The sequence below is a fragment of the Molossus molossus genome, unplaced genomic scaffold (assembly GCF_014108415.1).
Source record: "Molossus molossus isolate mMolMol1 unplaced genomic scaffold, mMolMol1.p scaffold_m16_p_16, whole genome shotgun sequence".
Taxonomy (NCBI): Eukaryota; Metazoa; Chordata; class Mammalia; order Chiroptera; family Molossidae; genus Molossus; species Molossus molossus.
In genome coordinates this window covers 4,440,760-4,450,076 of record NW_023425351.1, presented here as the reverse complement: position 1 = coordinate 4,450,076, position 9,317 = coordinate 4,440,760, and positions in this window count along the sequence as shown.

The window sequence follows — 9,317 nt, the reverse complement described above, 5'->3', positions numbered from 1 at the left end:
AAGCATCCATTCCCATTCACTCAGGTGTGAAGCATCCATTCCCATTCACTCACTCAGGTGGGAAGCATCCATTCCCATTCACTCAGGTGTGAAGCATCCATTCCCATTCACTCACTCAGGTATGAAGCATCCATTCCCATTCACTCACTCAGGTGGGAAGCATCCATTCCCATTCACTCAGGTGTGAAGCATCCATTCCCATTCACTCACTCAGGTGTGAAGCATCCATTCCCATTCACTCACTCAGGTGTGAAGCATCCATTCCCATTCACTCACTCAGGTGGGAAGCATTTATTGACTTTACTATATCCCAAAAACTAGGAGCAAAAATGTATAGCAACGTGGTAAAAACCATGGGCTTGGGTTTGAAGCCTAACTCTTCTGTTCACTAAATAAGTGATTGACTCTGGCAAGTTATTTACCTTCCTATGCCTGTCTCCTCATCTGTGAAACTGGAATAAGAGCACCCCAGGGTGGTTGTGCAAATTAAACAAGATGACCTATGTAAAATGCTTCCGGCCATGTCAGCTACTTGTAATGACCTAGAGGTAGCATTGCATTTTCAGCATGAACTAGACATAATATTGCTTTAATTTCTAGGCTCAAGATTTATTTTCTCTTTCAGAGTAAGGGCAACCAGTTGGGCCCCATGAGCCTCTCTAATCAAGTCTTAGCAGTAATTAAGCCACTGGGACATACTCCCACACTTGATGTAATAGAGCATGTTGTTCTAGAGGTGGACTCGGCGCCCAGGGCTCCAGGTGCTGGGTGAGAATGCAGTGAGGAGGTAGTGTACCTCAGAGGGGCCCACCACAGTCATCAGAGGACTGTTTACACTGTTATTTTAAGATCCATTTATAAACTTAATTGTTTACTTAGCCTCTCTATGTCCTTTTTTTGAGGTAATAAGTCATGGATATCTTGTCCAGTTTGAATGGTAAAAGGGCTTCACCATAAAAAAGATATTACAAAAAGGAAAAATATTTTATATTTTAAAATATTACCCGCAGGCCCTGGCCGGTTTGGCTCAGCGGTTAGAGCGTCGGCCTGCGGTCCTGAGAGACCCGGGTTCAGTTTCCACTAAGGGCACGTACCTCGGTTGCAGTTTGTCCCCGGCCCTGGTTGGGTTGTGTGGGTGGCAGCCACTCGATGTGTCTCTTTCACATCGATGTTTCTCTCTCTCTCTCTCTTCCTCTCTCTCCCTCCCACTCTACCTGAACAAAAAATGGAAAAATGTCCTCGGGTGAGGATAAAAAAAAAAATTACCCGCAGTACACCCACGTCATCTTCCTTCCAAGTTCAGTTCCTTTTCCTCGTTTCGGAGATGAAAGGACTTGAGTAAGAACATGTAACCCATTCTCCCCAACAGTACAGCCTGTAATTATTTTCTTCAAGAAAATGTAACCTGCACATTTTCAATTTTATCTTCCAAAAAAGCAAGCAAGTTTTAACTCTTTCAGTGTAATTTATCCAGTAAAGCCCTCAAATCTTGAACTTTTCTGTTCTAGAAAGGTCTTTTTACCATAGATTTATGTAAATAAAGGTGCCGGGCTCTATAACGCAAAGGAAAAGGTCGTCCTGTTCTGATCGGAAAACTTTCCTATGTAATGGTCTAAAACGACGTGGGACGTATTGTTTGGTTGGCTTGCGTCCGTGCTCTCCATCAGAGGAGCCTTTTCTAAATGGTTGGAATATCCCAGAATGCTGTCCGCTGAGAGTGCAGCCCTGGCGGCGGTGACGGGGCCTGAGGAGGCTGTACCCGAGAGGCAGGGCGACTGAGGCTCGGCATTCGTCAGAGTTGTTCTGAGCACGTTTCGGGAGAACGAGGGAGGGTTAGTTCTCAGATAGCATGGACCAGACACCTCTGAGAAGGCGAACTCTTGAAACTTAGGGCACAATGACTGTCCAGAGTTACAGACACGGTTCTAGTAAATGTACATGCAACTCCTAACACGTTTTTCTGTGCTGCCGATGGTAATGCTAATTCAGGTGTGTTCTCCTCTGGGCTGTGGGCTGCCTGGTGCATCACCGGCGCTTAACACAAGGTTAAGAAAAAAATGAATCGCCTGATGTGATTCACATATTATTCCCAGGTTCACAAATTAGCTGTGAATGGTTCCATGTTGAATAGTAATTTTCAAACCACATGAATCTGCTAACAGTGTTCGGTAGCTCCATCCCTTGAAAAGGTGGCGGTTTGGTGCCAGGGCTGAGCCCAGGGAGAAGGGCAGCCTGCGTCTGCCCAGGCTCTGTGCAGACGGTGGCTCTGTGCCAGGTATGTGAGGTCCCGCCGTCAGCTCTCCGCTGAGCTGTGAGGCGCGAACAGGGCTCGGCCCTGCAAAGGGCAGCTGCTTGGGTATGGCCCGAACACCTCTGTCTCCCTGAATTCCTGTTGAGACTGGAGCCCTGAGATGATGGAATGGGGGTGAAGCCTTTGTGGGTGGTGAGGTCACAAGGATGAGCCCCAATGATCGGCATCGCTGGCCCCTCTTCTGCCGGTGAGACACAGCCAGGGTCCTCGCCAGACACCGAATCTGCCTGCACCTGGATCTTGACCTTCTGGCCTTCAGAGCCATGAGAAATGACTTTCCTTTGTCTACAAGCCTCCCAGTCTGGGGTCTCCCATAGCCGTCGGGGCAGACAGATGCAGGGTGGCGGCGGCGGGATAACACCTTTCTGACTGATCCTCTCATCCAGAGGAGAACGGCCGTCTTCGAGGTTATTCTTCCAGCCTCCCTGCCTCTTGTTCTCGCTCTTTAGTTCCATGAACTCTGGAGAGAAATTGCATGAGGCCGCCTGCTGTCTGATTTCACTGCTGGCCCAGCCCAGGCTGTCTTCTCCATCGCTTGAAGACACGGCCACCGTCAAGTCCCTGAGCACTGGTCTTCCCGCCCCACCTTCCGGGGAGCCTGCCCCACCATCCGGGGAGCCCGCCCCACCATCCGGGAAGCCCGCCCCACCATCCGGGGAGCCCGCCCCACCATCGGGGAGCCCGCCCCACCATCGGGGAGCCTGCCCCACCATCCGGGGAGCCCGTCCCACCATCGGGGAGCCCGCCCCACCATCGGGGAGCCCGCCCCACCATCCAGGGAGCCCGCCCCACCTTCCGGGAGCCCGCCCCACCATCCGGGGAGCCCGCCCCACCTTCCGGGGAGCCTACACCAAGCCTGTGCCGTCTAGAACACCACACACAGCGCAGGGTGCCGACACCTGTGTCCTCTCTCCTCGCCTGGTCCTCAGGGCCTCTCGGCTCTCTCCGTCCTCACAGAGGCCTTCCTACCCCCATCCACCTTCCACTCTTTCCCAGCCCCTGTCTCTCTGCTGCTCTCGTTCTCAACAGCCAGCTGTGCTTCCGGCACGTCCACACAGGACTGCCACGCCGACGCTCCCGGGCAGAGTGGGTGCCCAAAGCACTTCCCTGGAGAGAAGTCTGCACACGAGCTGCCTGGTGTGGTGGGGGGCAGTGCCTGTTCCAGAACTCTCGGTGGGGTGGGATCTCCAGGCTGCTCCCTGCTCCACCCCGGTGCTGCCTGAGCACCATGAGCAGGGAGGGCTCCTGAGTCTGAAGGAGTCGGTCCAGCTTGTACCAGACGCAAAGGTTAGAGAAAGAGGCCGACCACAAGAACGTCGGGGCCTGCACGACGCTGTCAGGTCATTTCACCTGGTTCCTGGCACCTCATCTCTGGACCAACCAGAAGACACCCTGCCTGGGCAGTTTTGTTGTTTTCTTTCTGCCAGCACGTTGATGAGCTAATGCTGGAAGTTCTCCCCTCCATGGGCTGATGACAGACCACAGTCAGAGGCCTCGCAGGGCCAAGCAGCCGCAGAGACTCCGAGCAGCTCACGGTACTGACTGCACTTGGCAGAAACTCTTCTTGGAAGCACTAAACCAGAATGCTGGCCGGTGTTTGATCTGATGAACTGGAATCGAGACCAGCGTTTTGCTGACGTGTCCCCAGGAGCGAGCGGCTGAGGTCGAGGGCCCAGTGGGGTTGCTGACGTGTCCCCAGGAGCGAGCGGCTGAGGTCAAGGGCCCAGTGGGGTTGCTGACATGTCCCCAGGAGCGAGCGGCTGAGGTCGAGGGCCCAGTGGGGTTGCTGAGCTCACTCCTGGCAAAGCGTCCGGAGCAGCAGCACCGGAGCCCGGGAGGAAGGGACGTCCGGGCTACTGAGAGCCAGACAGAGGGAAATCTTTGCTGGCTGGAGCTCATCAGTTTCAACTCACACATATATCCCTTTGCTACTGACAAAGGGGGCTTGTACTCAAAATCCCCAATGGCCCAAGAGATGTGAGCCACCGTCCAGGGGTACTTGCCTGGGCTACTGTGATGTCTCCTCTAACAGTTTTCTGTTTCTTCCCCATCCATTTCCAGAGTAGAATTAAAATATTTTTATTTAGAGAGAAGAAGAAGAAAAAGAAGAAGGAGGAGAAGGAGGAAGAAGAGGAAGAGGGGGAGGGAGAGGGGAAGGAGAAGAAGAAGAGAGAAACATTGATCTGTTTTTCCACTTACTTACATATTCTTTGGTTGATTCTTGTCTGTGCCCTGACTGGGGATCGAACCTGAAACCTTGGCATATTGAGATGATGCTCTGACCATCTCACTCCCCAGCCGGGGCAGAGCGGAATTTTACAGGGCAGATGTATTCTCACCATTCAGCTGCTCACAACTTTCTATTGGCTTCCATCATGTAAAGTGAAATCCAGGCCCCTGGCCCTGACTTCCAGGACCTGCCGCTCTGTCCAGGCTCCCTGCGTGGCTGTCCCTCACCCTCGGGTGCTGGACTGGCTGTCCTCCCGCTGGACCACGCCCACACTGTGCCTGCTCCTCTCTCTGCCCGGAATGCCCAGGAGAGTTTGTCCTTTAAACTTCCCCGACGTAGCTGAAAGCTGGTCGGCACACACGCAGGACCGAGCAGGCATGTGTTCTGCCAGACGGAAGCACAGACGCAGAGCTCTCTTGGGACTGATGAATAACATACCCACAGTTGTCACATTCCTTTACCTTGGAAAGTATGCCATTCATTTCCCTTTGAAAGAATAGCGCCTCTACCCCAGAGGTTCAGTTCTAGCTAGAGACGTTGGTCGCTCAGAGTCCATCTAGCACCGGGTCTTATTATATTGAGCATTTAAGGCCCACACAGCTTGATGCTGGCTTTTCGGGTAAAAGCCAGGCTGCTACAGGGGAGACCCCCAGCACACAAAGGCTTAAAGGAGAGAAGATCTTATTCCACAGCAGAGCGCGGAGCAGCCTCGTGGGCCCAGTCACTCCACAGGGACACTCGGCGGCTGCCCCCTCCGGACTGAGCCCGCTGGCCTCCGGGACCTGCTGCTGCTGTGCAGTCCACCGGCTCACAGCAGGCCCAGTCCTCAGCCGGGAGAGGGGGAAGGTAACTCTAAGCAAGTGAGATGGAAGGTACCCCATCACTTCTGGTCACTTTCCACAGTGGTTCTAAGTCCCAGGGCCACACCACCTGCAAGGGGCTGGGCAGTACCGTCCCCAGCGGGGCACCCGCATCCCGTTTCAAGCATGAGCATCTGCGTCTCGCCCTTGGTGAGTAAATGATTACGGGGCCCATAGATGACACTCTTCTTCCACCTAATACTGATCCGATTGAGAAAAGAAATAAAGGAATAACAGACTAAAGTGCCCTTTTTATCCCTTACAGAGCTGGAGGTCACGGCCTGTGTCTTTCAGCCACAGGTGCTTTGTAACGGTGAACCTCAGTGTGAGGCGACACGCCCACGGTCCCGGCCTGGGACAAGTTGAGGGCGAGCAGGAGGACGGGTGTGCCCGGCGGGCAGACTGCTCCCACAAACAAGAAAGGCTGGAGTGCAGCCACGGACCAAATGCACAGACACAGCCTGGCCACCATCCTGGGCTGGTGTGGGGGAGGCATGCAGGGCTGGCATCCCTCCTAAGAGCAGAACCAGGGAATCAGACATCTGACCGCGACCTCACCAAACTGGAGATCGGGCATTTCGAAAACCTCAGTTCCCCACCCCCACCCCACCCGCTGCAGTCTGCACCCAGTCCTCCACCGGCCCTCACACTCCTGCTAGCTTCTGGGACCTCGATTTTGCCCTCTCGTTAGTCTTGAAGGTTTCCTCCCCACTGACTCCTCCTCCACAGACACCTGTGCTGGTGCCTTTCCCATTTCACAGAGCATCCCCGTGGCCCGAGGTCTGCTCCAGCCCACAGGGACTCTGCTGTCACCTTCGACCACACGCCTCTTGAACGAGCAATCTGCGTTCACCGCTTCGGGGACCCGACGTCTGCCGCCACTGCCAACTGGAGCCGGTCCTGCTCCTTTCCAGATTCAGCCCCTGTCCGTCTTCATATTGACCCCACACAGGGATTAACGCTCTCGAGCACTCTCCATTGTTTTTAAAGTCTTTCCTTCCCAAGGTTTCCATGACAACCCTCTTTCTTTATTTCCTTAAAAAGTGTTTTCATCTCTTCTAGTCTTTAAATGCTGGTTTTCCCCTGGAGTGTGCCCATGACCCCTCTCTCCTTGTAACACATGCTGTCCTGGATAAACCTCTAAATATCAGTCGCCAGCATCCTAATCACCAGGACTCAGTGGTTCCCAAGTTACTGCTCCAACCTGCATCTTCCTCCTGAATGTCACACCTACGAGTCCGACGACCTGCCTGGAATCTTCCCAGGATGCCCCTCAAATTCAGCCTGTCCAAAGCTAAACCCATCACCTTCCACCTCGAACCTGGTAAGAGCATAGGGTACAGAGTCAGCTGCTTTTTCCAGGGTCAGAGTTTTTCAGGGGCTGCAGGTCCCCACAGGCCTCTGCCTTGCTTCCCATCGGCTCGCCGACCGACAGGACCAGGACAGGTGAGGGGGGTGGGGGCCGCCCTCCCTGTCGATTCTCCCCAAAGTCTGGGCACAAGGACAAGTTCGCTTCAGCAACACCAGCAGAGCCAGCTGGGCCCTGTCTCTCCATGCCTGTGAGTGCCCGGCGGAGTCCTAGGACCGCCTTCACAGTGGCCGTAGAAGGGTGAGGGCAACCTTGGAGCCCGCACCAGCCTGAGGCTGTTCAAGCCTGAACAAACTCAAGAAAACGGAGCCTTTAATGTGCTTGGCTCAATTTCCTGGGGCTTTCTGCTGTGGCTCGAAGCCAAATTCCAAACTAATAAATTTTCCTTGCTGTTGTTGTGTGGTTATTTTTGCCTTTGATTTTTGCTTTATGAGAACATACCTCTTCGAAGTATCAGGAAGGAGATAATTAGTTGAGGCAAGTCCAGTGATATCCTTAGCACTCTGGCGAAACACCATCACATAGTACCCCAACCTCACTCAAATGTCAAATGTAAGCATGAAAAATGGATTTAAAGGTAAAAATGCCATTTTTCTGTGCAGAATCTATTTTACGGATATTATTGACAGTAAAAGCCTTCACAGCATGGAACATAGAGTAGTAAGAAATTTACAGATCAGCCCATGGGTTCAACCAGACCTCGACAGTGAGCCCACGGTGCCCACACGGAACGGAGACCGCCAGCCACGCTCTGTCCCCGCTGTTCATCGCACTGCATCGGCCTTGCTAGGTTTGGGACTACAGAACTATTCAACACTGAGACACACGTGATTTGGATGCTGGCAATAAACATCGCTGTTGGGAGTCTCATAGCCGTGCGGGTGACATGGGGCAGCGACTGGAACTACTGATCGTGGTGCTGAGCCATACCAGGGTTTCCAAAAGCAAAGGCTGAAGATTGCCCAATGCACATGGTGATAAAGAGACAAGATCTGTTCCCAGCAGGAGCGTTGGGTACATTCTGACTCTTGTGTACTGAGCCTCAGCGATCTCCACCTGAGGGGTTTCATATGCTTCTCCCAGCAGCCTGTGCGGTGGTGGGAGGCCAGGACTGTCCCACACTCAGCCGGCTCTCTTAGTCACCAGCGGTTTGCATGTGTGGTCTGGAAGTGCATGTCCAACTTCGTAGTAATGTAAAAATGAGGCAAAAATAATAGCTTTGTAATATAGATCACAGACCCTGGCCCGGTAGCTCAGTTGGTTAGAGCATCATCCCAATACACCAAGGCTATGGGTTCGATGTCCAGTCCGGATACATACAAGAATCAACTAATGAATGCATAAATAAGTGGAACAACACATCGATGCCCCCCTCTCCCTTTCTCTCTCTCTCTCAAATCAATAAATAAAAATATAGACCACAAGCACTAAAGCTGGAACAGGGAAGAGTGAAGTTACGATTCTCAGTGAAGCTGAGTTTATTCACAAAGGGCCTGGGTTTTAGACAATTGTTCTCCTTTTTTCTAGATGACCCATCCATGGCCTCAGCATTACTAATCATCAGAATACTGGGCCTACCACATTTTCCATCTCCGGGCTACTTGACACCGCTCACTGGACAGCTCTGGGGACAAAGTGGCACTTGGATTCAGTGTGGAGGCACGAAGGGGCGGGGTGCGGCTGGTCCTCAGCACCGGCAGGCAGCTACAGCAGACGCCTTCCACCAGCCTGACGGGCTGAAACTGCTGTGGCTCACTCTTCATTACACACTTTCTCTATCTGTGGCAAGTCGTATGGATGGTTTTTAATTACAAGTTATGTTTGTTCTTTAAAAGCCTCTCCAAGTCAGTGAGATAAAACACCATTAGGCCACAAACAGAAGACTTCAACAGAGCAGTTTACCCGTGGGTTGTTCCCTGACGGACAGAAGTTGTCCCACAGATCACAAATCTATAGACGTCACCAAAGCATGAAAAGTGGTCATCTCGGGTCATACTACCACGTAAATGCTCAGTTACTGGGAAGCCCGTCTGCAGAAGCAATCATGGTAACTGATCGTGTACAACTCAGGAAACTGTGTCCCCAACAGTAGTCAGCGGAAAAGCTAAACATGGAAGTAGGAACTCCTGAGGCTTTAGCATCATTAAAAACCTCATTCTCGCCCGGCCAGTGTGGCTCCGTGGACTGAGCATCGTCCCCTGGACTGAGAGGTCCCAGTTTGATTCCCTGTCAGGGCACATGCCCGGGTTGTGGGCTTGATCCCCAGTAGGGGGCGTGCAGGAGGCAGCCTATCGATGTCTCTATCTCTCTCTTCCTCTCTCTAAAAAACCAATAAAAACATTAAGAAAAAAACATATTCTAGCCAAAAATGTATGAATGCCTGACCCCTGCTTACTTCAATAGACAACACCTTTGTGTAAACAGAGCTGAAATATTTATATTCACAGGGTGATTTCCAAGGTTCTTTCTTTTTTTTTAAAATAGAGTGGAAGGGAAGGAAGGAGAAAGAGAAAGAGGAGAAACATCAATGTGAGAGAGACACATCAA